Raw genomic sequence first — 20,990 nt, forward strand, 5'->3', positions numbered from 1 at the left:
AAGACATGCAGGCAATGTATGGAATGCTGGAGAAGACCGGTGAATCGGCCCAATGCAGCTGGGGACCCCTGGTCATTCCGCCAACCGCGCCAACAAGTGAATGAATGCTACAAGATTGCTAATGCAGAGACAAAGTTTGTTTGAATGTATTCAAGCAAAGTACAGATTCAGTACTCAATAAGAAGAATGTTTGATGCAGAACATATATTGGGGCAAAGTTTATTTGATTGCAGCCAAAACAAAGTCCAAAGGCAAAGTTTGTTTAAAGGCAAACAAGACAAAATACAAAGGCCAAGTTTGTTTGAATGCAGCCAAGACAATGTACCCATGCAAGATGCCATAAGAAGAATGTTTGTGTGCAGACAAGACAAAGTATAAAAGTGAACCCCAATCAAATACAGAAGCATAAGATGCCAATGTGTGGGAGAAGTTTTGAGCAAGTACATTTGAGCAAAATGTTACCACAGATAGATATATTCCTTTTAGTTTGGCAGTCACAATGTGCCTTTCCAGTACCCTTCTGCAACCTGTTTTATTTGTTCACATGTTCCTTGCCTCCACGCAGAAGTACATACAGTTTGAATTCACAAGGCACATTAGCAGTGTTGACATTTTTGATGCTGGCTTTTCTAGTCTGCGAGGATGCCTTCCCATTATAAGAATATATTTCTGCAAATTTTGGGCCTAACTTTGGCCCAGAAAACCCTTGTGGATTCATGGAAATGCCTGAACTTGGGAATGTTTCCTCTATAACAAAAGATCGAAGTGCCCTGTATCTACCAAGAAGGAAAATGTTTAGTCACCTATTGTCACCCGGATCCTTGATTTCTCTTGTGGGCCTGGTGTAATCGATAGGATAGACCACATCACATTTTTCTAATGGGCTGTCCTATTGTGGATACACATTCTGTCCCATGCCGGTGAAAAGATGCCCTCCCACTACTGTTACACCCCTATTCTAGGTGTAGGTGTCTGTGTTAATATGTTTGCCTACCACGGTGCCAACATGTTCTGTTGTGCAGATGCCTGTGTCTGAATTGGTGCTGGCTGTCTCTGAGGTTGTATTGCCTGGTGCATCTGCTGTATTTGTCAAGCATGTGTCTGACACTGGGCCTCATTACGACCCTGGCGGAGGACCATGTTGCAATTTGCACCATGGTCCATGGCGCAGAGCTGCCAACTCCGCCATGGGGGTTGGCGGACTCACCGCCCCATTCCGACCTTGGCGAGGCGGTTAGTCCCCAATCCCCATTTACCCTTCCCCATTCCCATTTTTGCCCCATAGGGTATAATGGGAGTGGGGAAGGCGTTAATTACGCCACCGTAGATTACGGTGGCGTAATTAACAAGAGGTCCCGTAGCGCCATGGATTTTTCTGCCCGGAAAATCCGGGCGTAAAAATCACCATGGCGCTACGGAAAGCCGTAATCTGGCGGAGAGGTACGCCATGCATTACGCTGGCGTAAACCCCTCTCCGCCAGGGTCGTAATGAGGGCCACTGTGTGTGATCTTGGCCATAGTTTTCTGGTGGTTCTGCGCTACAGGGTGGGGGTTATGCTGGCCCACCTTTTGGGTCTACTGATTGCCAATTCTGTTGCATACCTCCCCTACTCCTGCATACACATAAAATGTTTCTAATTTTCTCACATATCAAACACTGTAGTGGAGGTCCTCCGGATCATGGTTACCTTCCATTAAATCCTCCTCATTGCAGAGCTTGGAACTCAAACCCTTTGCCTCTGCATGTCCCTCATCTCCGGGGATAATAATTATACACTCCCCTCACTGCAAATGTTTTGTTTATTCCTGGCTGTGCTTGCTGTGCTCCTTGTGCATTATGTTTTTGTCCCCCACTTGTCAATACTGCTCCTTCCACTGTGAACTTTGACAGTTTCCTCTGAACAAACTTAGCTTCCTCAATCTTTCTGTCTTCATCTTTATTTCTATCCTTCTCTTGCTTTAGCCACCAATGGTGAACAACCATCAATTGTATTTTTCCCCATGGTTTTGCTTCTGTTCCCACTATTTATATCAGTTGTCTTTCTACTACTTCAAGACGTCCCTGACATAAAATGTGATAAAAATTGTCATGTTTTGTCCCATGGTTCCCTAGTTTCTAGTCTCCATTTATCTTGAATGGCCTATATATATGCAGCTCGATCCTCATCATCTCTATTTTTAAGCTTTATAATACAATTGCGCTCATACCTGATAAATATGGGTACTGTACCCTAGACACTCTCCATATGTCATCTCAACAATTATAAAAAGGTGCTCTCTCATATTTGATATTTTGTGCCGTCACCCTGGGATATCCAGCTCACCTCTAAATGTCGTCTGATTGTTCTTCCAATATGGCAGCAAACAGGCTTTTTATGGCACCTACTGCTAACGTCATACCAGCCGTCATCCTTTCTAACTCATAAATCCATTTGCCTGATCCTGATCTGAGTGGTGGTAGCATACAAATGCAATTATTTGTATCAATTTTTGGCCATGGGATATATTGTGGCAGACCACCTCCTTTCTCTAATAAGGGGAATTGTGTTAACCCGGTGCTCCGTCCTAATGCGGCTGACCCCCTTTGTCTTTGTCACCACGTCTGTCATGCTAACCCTACTCTCATTGTCCTCTTCATATTCAAACATTGTATCCTCACTGTCTTCATCCTCTCTTTCCTCAAAGTCTAATCTTTTAAGGAGATTTCCCTTATATGTTCCACTCATTGCCTCTTCCAATACAACCCTTTGTTCACCTTGTGGGGCCCTTCCACTACTCTCCCTTATATTGAAGCCATCTCTCCTACTCCTGTACAGCTTGCCAATCTTCCTTTGTTTAGTTCCTTTCTCTTCTCTGTTTGTAAGCATATGTTTGTTAATAATGTCATCAATTTCCTTTTTGGGGCCTCTCCCTAATTCTTTCCTCAACTCATTGTCTTTTTCTCTCCCTCTCTTCCTTGTGTTGTCTTTCTCTTTCCCTCTCTGCATCCCGTCTTTTATCTATGTACGCTCTTCTTCTTGTCTCCCTTTCTCTTTCTGCCTCTCATTTGTTTTCCTTCTCCCTTTCTTCTTTGTTCCTTTTTTCGTTCTCTCTCTTTTCTCTTTTTCAATCTCTTTCTCTCTCCTTCACCACTCTTTATTCTTCTTCTGTCTCCTTTATTTATCTGGCTTCCCTTACTTTCTCTCTAGAATCATTGATGCCCTTTCTGTCCAGTGTAAGCATTATTTGCCCTCCTATCCATTCATTTGGTACAATAATCTCATTACTATCATCTTGCCTGCCTCTCTCTCTCTGAACCCCTTCCTCAGCTTCTGTTAATTTTGCTTGCAAGCAGTGGCACTCATCATGTGGACATTGGTCAGTATTTGCTTATTTTCACTCCACCTATAATGTCTTCAATACTGTATGCGAGAGGCACATATGTGGGATTAGTATACCCTGCTGTTGCATTTAATTTTTGTAATGGGTATAATCATTGTGCAGTTGAGGACAAATCACTGCTCTGGGGGGAGGATGAGTAGGAGGAGCTGTGAGCATCATGTACCCCTTGTCATGCTGGTTAACCATCCATTCTTTCATATCTGGCTCAAACACATCTTCCCTGAAATGTTCCATAGGTTTACTATACCTAACATGTTGCGTAAATGTTTTCCTTTATAAGCGGCATGTAAATACGTGCACATGTGTTGTAGTACTGTCTTCGAATAAGTGCCTTCTTGTGGTCAGGGCATGAACATTTTGCCCACAGTGTTTTTAACCCATTCTGTATGGTACTTAACTATGTTGTCCGGATATCGGGCAATGACTTACATAAGTGAATGATTGGGGTGTCTCCCTAGATAATAACTCAAAAACACAATTTACCAATGATCACCAAACTCTACTTCAATTCTCGCTCACCTTTTTTCCACCTTCACACACCCCTCCCCACAATATTTCCCCACAAATTAACAGAACCTTTGTCTTTCTCCAAGACCATGCCTCCTGCATCAATCAACCCTTCTGAGCACCCCCACAAACACCACTCATGCTCAGAGAAGCTTGTGAGGGATCAGAAATGAGAGACAAACACAAGGTTGTATTCTCAAGTGCACACATTTTTATTAAATTTAAATCAGTTGGAAAAACAATCTCTAGCCCTATTATAAAGAGGAACTTCACTACCTAGCAGCTAAAAAATAAGGATCTGTCTGTTTAAGGATGTCAGTAACTGAAAAACCACCCCTGTGTCCAAAACAACCTATCCTGACCCTCAAACCTTTAAACAAACAACACAAAGTGCAGAGATGTCATTAACATGATGTTAGAAAAGTTTTAAAAACTAAAAGTGTAACAATGTCTCCAATAACATTTTCCCCAATGGTAAAAACACTTGGATCCAGAGGTTGTTCCCCTGTCCCCAGATTCTTAAACAGGATGGCAAAATATCTCTTTAGCTACAGTTCCTTGGTGTCTTTACTGGACTAACACAGTTCTTGTTTAACCCAAAACTTCTGTTTAAGGAAAAGGTTCTGCAACAATCTTTCTGTAAAAGTTATTGTATCTCTGCACATCAGCTGGTATACTCTCCTGCCAGGAATCTTAATATAACTTTTAACTGCCTTATGTACTCGCCTGCCAGGACTTCTCTTTATTATTCTCAAATCTCCTATTGTACTCTGCTGCCAGGAATCATTGAACATCTTTAACTGCCTGGTATATTCGCCTGCCAGGACTTCCTATATGTTTCACAGTTCTCAAATTGAACTTCACCCGTCTGGGGTATTCACCTGTGAGAACTCTTATGCATTTCACTGTTCTTAGATGTACTGCAATAGCATATACAATACGACACTTTGTATATATCTATCTGTGTTAATATTTTTTCTCAATACTGTACTTTTTCGAAATGTCTCCCCCACATTGGCATCTCAAGCTTCTGTATTTGATTGGAATTTGCTTTTATGCTTTGTCTTGATCTGCACACAAATAAATGTTCCCTTGGTATATATTGTGCATCAAACATTCTTCTTATTAAGTGTTGAATCTGTAGTTCACTTTGACTCCATGCAAACCAACTTTGCATTTGTATATTCTCTGCATTAGCAATTTTGTATCATGCAATCACTTGTTGGCGGAGTTGTCGGAAAGCCACATGGTCCCCAGCTGCTTTGGGAAGACCCAAACGTCTTCTCCAGGGTTCCCAACATTGGTTGGGTCTCTTCATTGTGGCTACTTCCTCTGCCTTCCTTGTTTGGTTGTGTGTGGATGGCTTCCCAGTACCCGGCATGGCTCCACAGTCACATGCCAACTCTCCTGCTCAGCCCGGGATGAAGTCTGCTGCCTCGCCAAGTGAATGAACATCCGGTCTTTCGTACTCGCTTGCAGCATTCCTCTTCCTTTCCCAGCAGCCTTCTCTGCTCTGCTGGCTACACCGCTGTAGTACGTGTTCATGAGCCCCGGCGTGTATAGTGAATTCCTTTTCTGCTGCTCTGCTCAATGCACATTCTCTCTCGTCCATAATGCGTTTGCCATTTTTAAAAGTCCCGCTCGTTGCACGTTTGGAAAAACAACTAGTCTTCATGTTAAACTTTGAGCTCCTGTCACTGTGCACACACTCCTTTGTCCTCTTCCTCGTTTCAGTGCCTGAGTGGTTATGGGTGTTGACGTCCATAACTTTCATAGGGCTTTTAACTCCTGCATGGTTTTTCTCACAGTTTTCACAAAAAGTCACATCAAGGGAAAAAGGTGTAATGTGTGAGTTGTAAGTGTTTGACTGAAAGGTGGGGGCCTGATTAGAATGACAATCGGCCATTAAGAACTCAGGCATCAGAGGGTCTTCCTCATTGGAAAAGAGGGAAATACTGTGACTCATCCAATAACTCATTATATTTCCCCAGTAGTTGGCTCTTCCCATGTGAGCCTCCCTCATGAAACAGGATCAAGTAGAGGCTGCCATCCTATGGCCACATGGGAGGAGGTTGCCGGGGAATAGGTGATGGCTTTATTAGATTCATCACAAACCCCAACTCGCTGCTTCTGCAGCAGACTACACTCTTCGGTCCACATCACTGCTTCCCATCCTCCATAATTTCAAAGAATATCACTTATAAAATCCTAAACTATCTCACAACTTAAAGCTGGTGGGAGCAACTATTACACTAATACAATACAGCTGTCTTCTCAACTCTGTGTGAGATATCCATCTATTATACTATTGCACCATAGCAAGGCTTACCACGTGATCTTTCGCAAGGAATGTATTCCAGTAAATCCATAGCACTCTTAATACAGTACCTAACATAGCACACCTGTGTTATTTCAATATCTACATGGCCCCTTTGGCCCACATGATCTCTGTCTTCACCTCCAACTTCAGTTTTATGCAGATGACACTCAGCTCTCCTTCAGGCTAACATCGGTCTCTTCCTCCTCCTCGCTCATCCCGGACTGTCTGTCCACCATTCAGTCTTGGTGTGCTGCTAATGATCTCTGCCTTAAGGCCAGTAAGACACAGATCGTCTTCATAGGGAACCATGATGCCGTTTTCCCACTTTCACTCTTGGTCCTGTGCCCTCACCCACCAGAGAGGTACAAAACTTGGGGTTCATCTTCGGCTCTACCCTATCCATCTCTTCTCTTCTCACATCTCGGACATGTCCAAAAAGCTCCATTACCAGCTGCACCTCCTCAGGTATTATACCTTTTTTCACATTCCGCCAGAGGCTCGCTGTCCCCAGAGCCCTGGTTCTCCTCAGACTGGACTACTGCAACAGTCTCTGTCTCAATCTTCCCACCTCTACTCTTCGACCGCTTCAACTCATCCAGAACAGAAACGCAAGACTTATCCTTCACCTCAAGCCCATGGACTGCATCTCTCTGGTGCTGAAATCCGTCCACTGGCTCCACATGGCTGCACGGATCAAGTTCAAGTCCCTCTGCATTGTCCACAAGGATTTCTGCGGCCAGGGCCCCTACTATCTAAAGCATTCTATTTCTAAATACCAGAGGCCTCAGCTCGCCTACCTCCAACTCCTTGCGGGGGAGCTGTTTTTCCAAACAGAGATTATGGGGTAGATCCTTACCTCTGCAGGTGCTTCCCTATGGAATGGCCTACCTGCCTCTCTCCATCTTGCGCCTGACCTCTTTAAGTTCAGGAAACTCCTCTAGACATTCCTCTTCTCTTGCTCTTTCTCTCTTCCTCTCCCTTGCTAACCCCCTTTCTCTCCCCCTCCCCCCATTCACTCTCATTCCGAACCTGTTCAGTCAACTGACTGGTCGCCTGGTGCACCTCCAGAGCCTCACAGGTCTCAGGCTCCCCCGCTAGTCCTGCACTTGCCTCCGGGCCTCCGCACTCTGCCTTACATTACTGCACACATAATACATTCCATGAGAATGGCACCCACTCTGCACTTAACCATGGCCCCTACTGGACTTGGGCGCACTTGCCCCCCTCCCCTTCCCTCTCACTTCTGTCAGAGCACTTGCACGACCTTGATTGTACTAGCCTTAGCATGTTTGACCGTCCTGTCCTCCCCTATGTACCCTCCCTAGCTTGCTGTGCCTGCATGCATAGACGCATTGATGACCAACCTTTTTGTCTTGTTTGCCCCCCCACTTCTCCACCCACTCTTTGTTCATGCACTTATACTAGTAGAAATACCCTGGCCTGGTATGTTAGTTATTGCAGTTAGGTCATTCGGAATCTTCAAGGCCTAAGAATGCCGTTGATATCCCACTGTTCCCTTCCCACCTTGAAGGACTTTGAAGCACTTTACCTGTGTATAAGCAAGTTACAAATAAAGAATTACAATTATAATTATAATTCAGCTAGCATCTCTCCCACTGCCCAAGTAGCGCACATTTAGGTGGTTTTTCCATGTACTTCTGTGTTTCAAATGTAGGTGTTTCTCCCACTGCTCAAGTAATTCCCACTTAGATGGATTTTCCATGTACTGCTGTGTTTCAAATCAGATTTAGGTGGTTTCTACTTACTGCTGTGTTTCAAATCTAGACATTTCTGCAATAGTACAAATATTGCAAATTCAATGGTTTCTTCATATACTTGATTCACTTAGATGGATTTGGTGGTTAGGACATGTGTTGCACTTATATGGATTCTTGGGGTAGAAAATGTTTTAGAGGATATATTAGGATTGCCCATTCAGTGCTTAGGTTCGGTAGGTATAGCTCTCCACTGCGTCAGGACCTTGGAATTAGACCTGTTATTTTGATATTATCATGCCCAGAATACCTGTGGGGACAGCCACAGGTTTACACCTAGATATGCAGGTAACCTAGCACTGCAGCAAAAAGAAAGAACATGGAGGATTAACACATGTGGTACACAAAGCTTGTATGCCTACCTTGTCTTAGGCTACACATGGTGCTCAAAGATATATGCTGGTATCCCTCCATTCCACATAGAACTGCTTAATTCACCCCCCCTAGCATATCACACAGTGATTACAAGCAGAGATCCTTGACAACGTGCTCATTAGACTGCGTGGTTAGCATTTGTAGGACACAGGAAATTTGTAGTCCGACTATAAAGGTAACCTGTCTATTGCTCTCAGAGAATCCTATTAGCCAGTTTCTATGGAAGCCTGTCTGCCCCCTGAAAAGATGGTCCATGTTGCCCAGTCTATTGTATTTGATGGACTAGCAGGGTACTCTGTCCATAGTGCCAAAAATGTCTACTAGGGTAGTTGTTTTTTTTCTCCCCCACAGAAGATCGGATGACACAGCAACATGTAAGATAAGCTCCAGCTGAGCTTAAGGTATGTGTAAACGCACCGATTTGGTAGACATCCGCTCCAGGCGCGCCCATCAATCTACGCACTCTAGAATGCAGCTACGACTACGACAAATTCGATCTAGCTGATCACATAACGGTCACGCACTGAAACATCAGACTTGCCTCAGTACCTCTGCTATTGGAATACAGTGACAATCAATGACAAAAATTCTGTCTAGCTGGATAAAGATTCAGTCTCCTGCACTAGCGCTCTATTGTGACTTCCTGCAGCACCCGTCCATGTGCATCACCTGTTGCGTTGCTTACTCGAGCCTAGCCAGCCCTCCTAAATTCTAATATTGGCCAAATGCACACACGCATCTTAAGCCTCCTCCTAGATCTTTCCCATACCTGGCCTTCGGTCCCCAAGGGCATTCCAACCACAAAGCAGATTGAGGCCATACAAATGGGGAAATGGTGCTACATAAATGTCATCTACAATAAATACAACCCTTGTTGCAAGCTATCTTTGTTTCTCAATCTCTTATTTTGTCACAAGCCCACAATACACATAAAACCCCCTCCCCTGTTTTCCCCTATGTCATACTTACATCCACGGATCTGCTGAAGATTTTCGACATTGAGTCTCCCTATCAGCCTACTGCCCTCCACGTCCTGTGGGGTGGCCTGCATGGACCGGACAGGACTTTTCATTAAAGGTGGCTTTTGTCGACCTCTCTCTTTTGTGCATAATCCCGCTCTCCACAGGCTGCTTCTGCAGTCCTCAGGGCACAGCGGAGACCCCTTTACAGTCTGACAATGCTTAGTCTACTGTCCTCAGCTACCATGTGTTAAAGTGCCACACAATTCTAAAAAGACAGAGACGACCAGAGTCAACACAAACCAGACTCAATGACGGAGTAGACGAAGTGCATGGCGAAACCCAACTTTATTTACATTGAAACAAAGCCGGGACAGCATAAAACATTGAACTATTGTCGCTCTTGATAAACTTATTAAAAACAATTGCTTAAGTACTACAAACTCGTCATCACTGACGTCAATACATATTTTCAGTTTAAAAAACCTATGGGGGATGGGGATTAGTTAGTGGGTTTGGCTACATAAAGATTCCATACAGGTTAAACAGTTAATTGTGTTACCCATATCTGATGGCCCCACCTAGACCACCCCTATATTGATAATACTTACACTACATCGACTTCACGGCAAGGGGTTGGTTGGCATACTGCTTAATGGGCGGCATGTCTCTAAGGATTTTGATAGGTTAGCACATTATTAACCAACCTTGGACCCTTGACATGTTGTCAGCAGATGAGCCAGACAGAAAGTAGAAGGAGTGGGGCTGAAGACCAATTTTCATTCAATTAAAAGTTAGCATCCATCATTCTCAGGCCATGAAACCAAGCAATCCCTTTGCACTTGGCCTTGTGTGGCATCACGTATCTACGTGTGCATTTGGGTAGTACAGCAAGTGTCCTATCTGTGTTTGCCGCTAATGAATGGACAGTGTTCTCAAATTATGGGTCATATGCTATGCAACCATGTTTGGAATAGATCTACATTCCATCTATTAAGTTTTCAGCTAATATTAATGCATCTGACGTGTTTTCTATTGCCACTGGTGGCGCTCTTGAGTTATTCTTCATAGAATCTTTTTGCTTACTGTGCTACTGCACCTGTCTAACAAAGGTTGATTGTGCTCTTATAAAACTTGTATTAATCTGGGAGAATACTACTTGCGTCTTGGGAATTATTAGTGCCTTTGTTCCGTCGTACCGATCTTCCCTAATATCACTTAAACCTTGACACTCATTGCCAGCTACTGTCTGAGCTCATGTACAGATAAGTATTTCGGTATATTCAGCCTTTTGAGTTTTCCCGAGGCTTTGAGGCCTGTACTCATTTAGAGATGTGCTGCAGCTTCCATTTTTTATAAGATGGCTGCCCGACAACACTCTTGCTTCTATGTTAGATAGCTATATATCTGCATGACGTTCATGTTGCATTCACCTTATACATTGACCATGCTAGGTTTTCCTCATGTCTGTGGATGCTATGTTAGTATTATTCATGTCTAAATGCATATATTACCTATTGAACTTGTTTTCATGTCTAGTGCATGTTTGCTTTGTGTCTAATGCATGCTCTGTCACAATGTTAGTTTGAATACGTTTGCCATCTTCACCTCACATTGTTCCCAAACTCTGTTGTACCAGTGGGGTATAAGGGTGGAATGTCTATCTCAATAAGTTACATCTCTCACCTTCACAGCATTGGTGCGGGGGAGGGGCTGAAGCTATAGATGATGTATTCATCTGCCTCCCACACTATACAGATCCACAATTGATGAGTATGGAACTAAATGGCAGGATCTCGTCAAATTCAGACATTAGAGACTTTTGTAAATTGGCAGCAATCTACTTTTATAATCAATCTGGATTACAAGCTTGTTGGGCTTGGGCACGTGGACAACTACCTCACAGCTCTTAACAAGATATATGATACAATTCTGATAAATGGCTATCATATGCACAAGACTTAGCATGTTCACACATTTCATGAAAAGTGTTACAGACAAAATGCTCTCTAAGGGCTGATATAAGAGGTCTGGAATCAAATGATGGGTTATTTAAAGAACTCGACTAGAGGCTACAAGGGGACTGCTGTAGAAGACGAAGCTAGCAGGTTCTGTAAACAGACATGATGACCCTGATCCTGTAGGACACGTCACACGCTGTTCCAATTCGCTTATCGCTTGATGTGCGTTGCCCCCTTAAGAAAACTGCACTGGGAATGGGCAAGTGTGGCTGGCTGACATACCCCAGAGCAGAAGTTGGGGGCATGCAAGAGTTGGTGTGCTGCTGTATACTGGGACATTCTGGGCTCTCTCCCCAGCTGTCGCCTCACTCTATCGTGGTGCAGTAGGTTGTGGTGCTTTGCAGTGCAAATATCTTGGAAACCGTGCATCCTAGGGCCTGGATTTTGAGTTCCGTTCTTCGTGCCAGGACTGGTCCTTCCACGCACACATTGATGTTTTGCCAATTTCAGGCAACTGTCTCATGTATTAAGGTGCTAAAAGGCAGTGAAATCCAGGGAAGAGGGTGGGGTGTCGAAATGGCATGTAGCTAGGAATGTCCTAACAGGTAACTATTCAAAATGTGGTGCAGATTGGTGAAACAGTGTAGAATTGAATAAGAAACAATACTTTGCGAAGCCAGAAACCCACAAACAAATTTTGACTTGTGCTGAAATCCGGGGAACAGGGTGGGGTATCCAAATTTCATGTAGTCAGTAAAGTCCAGAAAGTCCTAACAGGTAAATGTGCAAAGGTTGGTGCAGATTGGTGCAGATTGCTGAAACAGTGTGGAATTGTATAAGGGTGTGGTATTCAAGAGTCAAGTAGCCAGTAATTTCTGGAGGGTCCTAACAGGTAACTATGCAAAATTTGGTGCAGATTGGTGAAACGGTGTGGGATTGTATAAGGAACAACGCTTCGCCAAGTAACAAACGCACACATTTTGACTTGTGCTGAAATCTGGAGAACGGGTTGGGGTGTCCAAATATCATGTAGCCAGTAATGTCTGGAGGATCCTAACGGGTAACTTATCAAAATGTGGTGCAAATTTATGAAACAGTGCAGAATTGTATAAGGAAGAATGCTTCAGCAGAAAGCCAGAACCAAATTTTGACTTGTGCTTTAATCTGAGGAAAGGGGTGGGGTGTCCAAATGCCATGTAGCCAGTAATATCTGGAGGGTCCTAACAGGTAACTATGCACGATTTGGTGTAGATTGGTGAAACAGTGTGGAATTGTATAAGGAACAACGCTTTGCCACGAATCCTGCCACAAACAAACAAATATTGACTTTTATTTCATAGCCACGATAGTGGCTGTGTTGTTATGGTTAAGTTGCTAATCCCATAGGAAGAACATTTTTTGGGTGAAAATCCGTCCATCAGTTTTTTTTAAAAAACAACTGAAAAGTAGGTCACAAAAAATTAGTGATATCTATGTCTGCTCCGCAGACGCACTTCCCTGTTCGCTCCGCGGACATGACACCGATTGGGAGATCGGCTTGCATTATGTTTTCGGACATACAACGTGTTCGCTGATTGGTTTGGTTGAAGTGTGAGGTGCGTCTGATTTTCCCGATGTGCCCGCCGTTTGGATCCGTGTTTGGTGTCCACGGACATTGCGGTAAAAACAAATTAAAAAACACAACATTGTACTTGCCAAAGTTATCAAATAATCTCTGGGGAGGTGAGGGGTGATGAGGATGGGATGGGATATGGCTGCAAGAAGCAAAAAACAGGTGTTTTTGTCACAAAAGTGACATGGTACATTTGGAGGTGTTCCACAATATGTGCCTAAAGTACAGGCGAAAGAGATTGCATTTTGGCATTCAAGGGATGGAGATGTATAATCATGAAATTGCGGACATGTAAACATAGATTGTTGCTTCTGCAGTATGCAACCCCAACCTTACCTTATGGTATTACAGAGTAATACTACATTCCAAATGCCCGTTCCTCTATATTGTTTATATTGGTTGCCCAATATTTATTAATATTAAATAGAAGCAATTTCAGGTTATTGTACACTCTTAATTAAAACGCTTGATGTTTATAAATTGATGTGCTGGTGCTACACCCAGAGCGCAGCAAATAAAGGGCTATTCATGTCTCTGTTAAAATGTAAGTGGCTGATATACGTGGATCTGAATAACAGTTCTCATTGATGCGGTGAGGCAAGTTGTTGAAAAATAAGAATGTATTTTGATTCTGAGTGAAAGTCACCAGCTTTGAATTTTTGTTTGCGTGCTAAGGAAGCCCACGCATCGGACACACAGTATAAGGTTCAATTGTTTTTTGACCTTGAGAGAAAGGGACCATTCCGAAAGGAATTGAATGAAAGGAGGTTTGTAATAATGAAGATATGATAAGGTTATGCATTCCAAAACTAGGCTAAGGAACATGTAAATTCAGTTTATGAAGAATCGTTGGTGCGGACGCAGTGTGCGTTATAGTCTGAGTTACGCCAAGAGAATGGAAATGGTGAATATAATGTAAGTTTGATTTTCAACGATTGTATAACCAAACGAGCATTAAGTTATTATTATCTGAACATTATTTCTGGGTTACATTGTATTTGTTTGTTCTGTGTGGCATATTGCAATGAAACGCAAGTACTTTTGTGTGTAGTGGTCTTTCTAACGTGGTTATGGGGAGTCCAGCATCGAGGTGCATGTAGACCACCACTCGGTTCCCCCAGGTTCAATGCTAATATTTCATTAAAATGTCATGTATGACCATCTCGAATTGTGTACCACTTTCCACGTTATTTTCTCTCTGTTGAGATTGTTTCATGGCTGTGCTAATCATTAGTTTTAACGCTATGCCGAATTAATAAGTCAATATTGTAATATAGATCGGCTAGTGAGACACATTTCTGTTATGTTTTTTTACACAGGTACATTCTGCCATTTTGCGATTGTCAAAGATTCCAGATGCAAACTGATGTTTTTTTTAACCGGCAGCTGAACATAGTTGTGAACACCTGGATCACAGTGACTCTTTTTTGGGACGATCGCCAAGGGCCCATATGCCCTTACGCTGTACTAGCGATTAGGAGCAATATAACACCGTTTATGGTGGTATAGCCCCAAGTTCATGCAGAAGCACTGGAATTCACTGTGTGACCCACGCGCTTCTTTTACCGAAAACGAACACCTTGTGTACGCAAAAAGAACAACGCATGTCTAACGATAAACATTTTGGATCGCGAGCAAAGAAACAAATTTGCAATATGGCATTCGTCTGATGTTCTCGGAGCATTTATTGTGAAATAAAAGTACTTTACAAATTGTACAGTGTTGTTGTTTTCTTTTAAAGTACAGTTTAATATTCCGAAATTGTAACATGCTGTGTTGTGAGTCGATGTGTGTTGATTTTCAGGTTCTGCGTCACGTAGGTGATTATGGGCGCATTTGGCTACGCTGACGAGGAACGTCACTGAGAAAGGTGGAGGATATCACTAGGTTTGGTGATGTGAGGCTCAGGGGCGGGGCATGTGATTTAGTGACGTCAGGGCAGTTTACCTTAGGCCGATGCAGCAATGGATAATATTAGCACAAGATGGCCGCGCCCTGCTGCCAGATTTCACATGTTTATAAAAGAGGAAAAGTCAGGTAGGGTGCATTGGAAATGTTTGTGCGATAGATCAACGTATGTATAAAAATACATGCCCGAACCCTCGGGACAATAATATTTTCTGAGCATTGCACTTGTCAAACTTATCAAATGATCTCTGGGGAGGTGAGGGGTGATGAGGATGGTATGGGATATTTCTGACCTTATTTTCGAATGAGTTTACAAAGTTTGGTGGGATTTTGTGCAGAGGGAGCAAAATTGGAGGGGGGGTTCCCAAAATAATGTAAAGGCTTATAAATGTGGTGCCATTTGAGAAATGTACACAAAGGTTTGCAAAAAGATTATAGATCTAGATATAAATGTTTTCGTAAACTCTGAATGGATTTTGTGAAGTGGGGGTGGCTTATATGACGATTGTATGTGCATTCATTTGACACTCTTGAAAAAATAAAACGTGGGTGGATTTCCAACGAACTTGCGTAAGGCGCATTGGTAAGGATCTACAAGCATGGTTTTACAAATGTGGCAGTGTTTTATTATTTGACAAGTGTCATAATGTAGTTAAAAAAAATTGCGGTATAGCTTTAGTGACTGAGGGGTAGCCTGTGGCCATGGGCAGTGGCCAGAATTTCCGGGTCATGCAATAAGGTCATGATCCGGACAATCTGGCTACTGGCCATGACCAGAAGGGACATAGGATTAAAGGGGCCACGTCCACCTGGGACTGGCTTTGTGGTAAAGTTATTCGAAATTAGGATAGATTTTTAAAGGGAAGAAAAATGTGCTCGTGGTAATATGGTCATAGGGTTTTCTTTTTGCCTTCTGCAGGTATCCATGGAAAGCGAAGAGTGGGCCTGTATGGAACCCCCACCTTCCCTTTCCATGGTGGCCATCTTGGAAAAGGATTTTCCTTCGTAAACCAAAACGCCACAGGGGTCCCTGTGTAGGATGAAAAAATCCTCTTTTTGAGTACCACAGGTTCCCGCTTTGGGAACCTAGGCTGGTAATGGCCTTCATCCCCCATTTCAGGTGCTGGAATGGGGGGATAATGGTCCAGAGACCTCGTTATCCACCCTCGCTTTGCTTGGGCTAATAACTTGGGCTGCTGGGAGGGTATCCACCGTTCCAGTCCCTGGAATGGAGGATGAACGCCGCAATATTCCCATTAGTACAACACAAAATGCAAATGGAAATGTTGGAAAATCGTATTGAGTCTATGTACTTTACTGAGAAATATAAAGTAGATGGAGTCCATGCATTTTTTTAGTTCTATTTTTAACTGTGAAAGGTGGTTCATAAAGAAACCTTTATTTTGTTTATGGATGGAATTTTTTAGCAGGAGAGCTTAGAACGAAAGGTGGGGAGGGAAATGAGGGAAGAGGCACCAAACACTAATATGGAGGGGCAGGTGGACAGGGGAAAATGTTGTGTGTGTGTTATTTCTAAGGTAAGCGGCAGTGTTTCTCATGCTCCTTGATTACAGCAGTGGTGGTGTCTCTTGGGGAGGAGGGATGGCCTTAGCTGATGCCATTTTAAGATAAATAGCAGTTTTGCTAAAAGTATGTACTGTGTACTGGATTGTTAATGGATGAGTAGGAATATGTGTTGGAGCTGTGCAAGGGAAATTTTGAGGTTGAAAGATCCTAGATCAGTAGAAAATGCAGTTCCAAACTGTCCGCGAAACACAGATCTTATTTTGAAGTGCGTACTGGTTCTCAGACACGTCATCATGCTGCGCGCCAGCATATGGTCCTATGGCACTCTCCAGAAGGTCTGCAATGAAGTCAGATGTTCGTAGACATTATGGTTAAGTTGCACTACTAAAAACCTATGAAATTCAGTGAAAAAATGTTGTTAAACAGACGTTATGGTTAAGTTGCGCTACTGAAAACATATGAAATTCAGTGAAAAAAAGTTGTTAAAGGGACGTTATGGTTAAGTTGCGCTACTAAAGACCTATGAAATTCAGTGAAAAAACTTTGTTAAAGGGACGTTATGGTTCCAAGTAAAACCGAAAACCCCCAGAAATTCGCCAGTTATGGTAAGCTAAGCAACCATAACTCGTGCCACCACCGTGCACTGCTAAGACTAACACTCAGGACATCAAAGATGATATCACAAATGTCATTGATTACATCACTGATGACATCACATGTCTGGCTCACTCTTTTTTCCTTTACTGATATATCTAGGCCAGTAACAGTCAGGAACTAAACATTCACTATACTATAGTACAAAGTACTATATTTGTAGACGTATACTAATATGTTCTAACAGCAATTCACTTAGGATCCACTCAAAGCGTATGAAACATATACAAAGGGGAATGCACAGACTTGGAAGACAGCAATGCTTTCTATGAATGAAGATGATTAGTAAGGTTATCAACACTGTCTTATAGTTCTGTTATTTTTTATTACTGTACTTTCCCTGGATATGCTCATATTTGTACACATTGCACTTACACTACTTTCCTTAGGGTCTAGTCACAATATGTGATAGTTATACATAGGGAAGTAGTAGCTTTGAAGCAGAGCAATCATTTCTGTGCATGAAGATAATCAGTTAGGTTATGAAGTTTGTCGGGTAATACTGCTGTTTTTTTGTTTACTTCATTTCCCTGTATATGCTCTATTTGTATGTGTTGTTGTCTGTGTTTTGTGTGCAGTAATGCAATAATGTAGTAAGTGGGTTTGATTAGGTACTTATTAAATGTTTCACAGTATGCAAGACTCTAATAAGAAACATTTATAATTTTAGTATTTAACATGGCAAGATTATTAATATTGCAACTTCATCATGTCTGCTGCACACTATGCCTATGTTACTACATAGTATATTGGAAAAAAACTTCATAATACAATGCTATTTGGATGAATACATTACTTGATGCACTAGTTACCTCATGTTATTTATTCCAATGATCCTTCACACTTTTTTATTAACATTACGATAATAATCCCTTGTACAGACTTTTCATGAAAGGTAAATGCACATGTGATGTCATCAGTGATGTCATCAATGACATTTGTGATGTCATCTTTGATGTCATGGGTGTTAGTCTTAGCAGTGCACGGTGGTGGCGCGAGTTATGGTTGCTTAGCTAACCATAACTGGCTAATTTCAGGGGGTTTTCGGTTTTACTTGGAACCATAAGGTCCCTTTAACAAAGTTTTTTCACTGAATTTCATAGGTTTTTAGTAGCGCAACTTAACCATAACATCCCTTCAACAAAGTTTTTTTACTGAATATATATATATATACTTGGGAATCCACATATCTACTCACTACCTTAGATGTAGTATCCCTGTATGCCTCCATCAGACACGCAGATGGTCTACGACCGTGTGAATATTTCCTTCATACTAGGTCCATGAACTTTTTGTCACACAGTCGTATGATATTAGACATGATCCATCTCTGTCTGACAAATAATTGTTTTTTATTCAACAGAGAATTCTATGTGCAGCTTCAGGGTACAGCCATGGGGACCAGATTTGCCCCCTCCTATGCCAATTTGTTTATGGGATGGTGGGAAAAGTTTGTTGTTTGGGGCACAGAGAACAATGTGTATACAGCCAAAATAATACTCTGGTTGCAGTACATAGATGATCTATTCATCATTTGGGATGGCACTAGCTCAGAGTGGTTAGAATTTGTCAAGAAGTTAAATATCAATGAATTAAATCTTCAGTTTACGGAAAGCCACAACAAGACTGCTATCGTGTATCTCGATATTCTTGTTAAGGTGGCTCAGGAAGAACTTATTACAGAACTTTACCGTAAACCGACAAGCTCAAATATACCGCTGCATGCGAAGAGTAATCACCCTACCTCTCTGAAATGGTCTATACCATATGGCGAATTTATTCGTATTAGAAGAAATTGTTCCAAACTGGAGACGTTTGATGCAGAATGTGCACACATGGCTCTCAAATTCAAACAACGGGGATATCCTAAACGAATACTTGAAAGAGCTTTTCATAAAGCTAGGGACCAAGACCGTTCCTCACTGTTAACAACTAAAGTGCAGCCACCTTCAGATGATCAAACAAGTGAGACTCGACTTATACTCACTTATGGCACTAATTCCCAGCATATACGACGGATTATGCGTAAACATTGGCATATCCTACAACTGGATGAACATCTAGGAACGATCTTGGGAGATAAGATGAACATTACATTTCGACGCTCTGTCTCCCTCAAGGATAATCTTGTCTCTAGCTTTATGAATCCATCTATTTCATCCATAGGCTCTTCGTGGCTTTATACACCAACTGCAGGCTTCTACAAGTGCAGGAAATGCAAGGCCTGCAAGTATGCCACAGATGTCTCCAATTATGAACATCCCATTTTGGGCAAGACTATTCCAATCGTGGCACGAATCACCTGTGACACTGAGTACGTGGTTTATGTGCTCATGTGTCCCTGTGACAAGTGGTACGTTGGCAGTACCATAGGAAGACTCAAGCTGCGTATGTTACAGCATATTAGGGCCATTAAGAATGTGGATGCTACTTACCCTATGGCTATGCATTTCAAAGAAGTACACAATAGTAAATTGGATAGTTTTACATTTTTTGGCATTCATACCATAGCCAAACACCCTAGAGGTGGAAACAGAGAATTGGCATTGAGGCAATTGGAAACTAAATGCATTTTGGACCTAGAAACTAAAAAACCAAGAGGTCACAATTTGGATGAAGAACTCTATACTTTTTTAGGAACTTAATTATGTTTTCTATAGATGTTCTTCTCCTTATATGATACCATTTTGTCTATGCACTTTCCTTTTGCAACTTTTATAACCACTTGATGAGCAAATTAATTTACTCGTGCTCCACCTTTATTGATTGATTGACTTTTTGTACGGTGTTCTTTAGGACATTTACTTTTCTATGACTTTGAATGCATAGGTTGACATTTAGCTGTGCACATTAATTCTGGTTGAAGTGTGTGTTTAAGAGGTTTGATAGTCACAATGTTGGGCTATTATTGCAATTTGTATATTTTGTACATCTCGCGCACTTCTATCTTTCTCTCTTCTTCTTTCTCTTTCTTTGTTTCCTTCTAATTGGGCCATGTGTCTCCTCGCCCTGGGCCGCCAAGGTTTTTTAATACTGGAGGGTTTACAAGTGATCGCACTGTTTATGTAATTGGGTAACCTTTTTGATTTACATCTTAGGTTGGTTTATTGTGATCATTGGTTTATAAAATATTTTTTTTGGTAAACCTCTTGCATAACAGAGGAAAATATGAAGCTTAGGTTTTAAAACTAGGGCACACGTTGTTGTGTCCTATTTTAACATTGAATTTATTTTTCTGTTCCTTGGATCAGTGCATATAGGCTCACAACTTTTAGGGATATACTGCTTTTTGGTATTGTCTTCTCTCCCTTGTTTTTTAAATATTACTCAATAATCTTCCCTTTCAGATTCCATTACACTTGTAGGTTTTTCCTGTGCATACTTGTGTTTGACTTTGTGGGACCCTGCAGCTCTGTTGCTCATGTTGCCTTATGTCAATATTGCTTTAAGGATAGGAATCCAGGTTTACTAGAAAAACAGGCATTATATACCTGGTTGCTAATTTGCACAGGTCTATTGTCTGTTGCTGACCATAAGTTCTTATGCACTAAGCACTTTATAATGTAAATGCACTATGCACTTTATAGGATACAACAAAATTGAGGATCATATCCATGACAATGCTGCTTTGCACATTTACACAGGGAAGCTGGTAGATACCATCATCCAGCAATGCAGCAGGCACTTTATTTATTGATGCCAGTAATAGAGGTTTTTCCTCCATGGATACCCTCTCGTTCATCATTATTTATTAATGTTGAACGATATCAGAGTTAGCATTCACTTTGGGGCTACTAATGCCTCTAGTGTTTTTATATAATTTTTATATTTCATAAGCTTTTATGTTTTGCTTAACATTACGTGCTGAATGGGTAAAATGGCATTCCATTATTTCTTTAAGAGCAACATTTCTGAACAGCAGTTTTTAGAGTTCCACTGCCCGTATATTTTTGGGCATACTATTGAAAAAACATGTTAAAACGATAACACAAGAGGCATGCATAGATTATT

The sequence above is a fragment of the Ambystoma mexicanum genome, chromosome 7q, assembly GCF_040938575.1.
Source record: "Ambystoma mexicanum isolate Mex_15411 chromosome 7q, UKY_AmexF1_1, whole genome shotgun sequence".
Lineage (NCBI taxonomy): Eukaryota > Metazoa > Chordata > Amphibia > Caudata > Ambystomatidae > Ambystoma > Ambystoma mexicanum.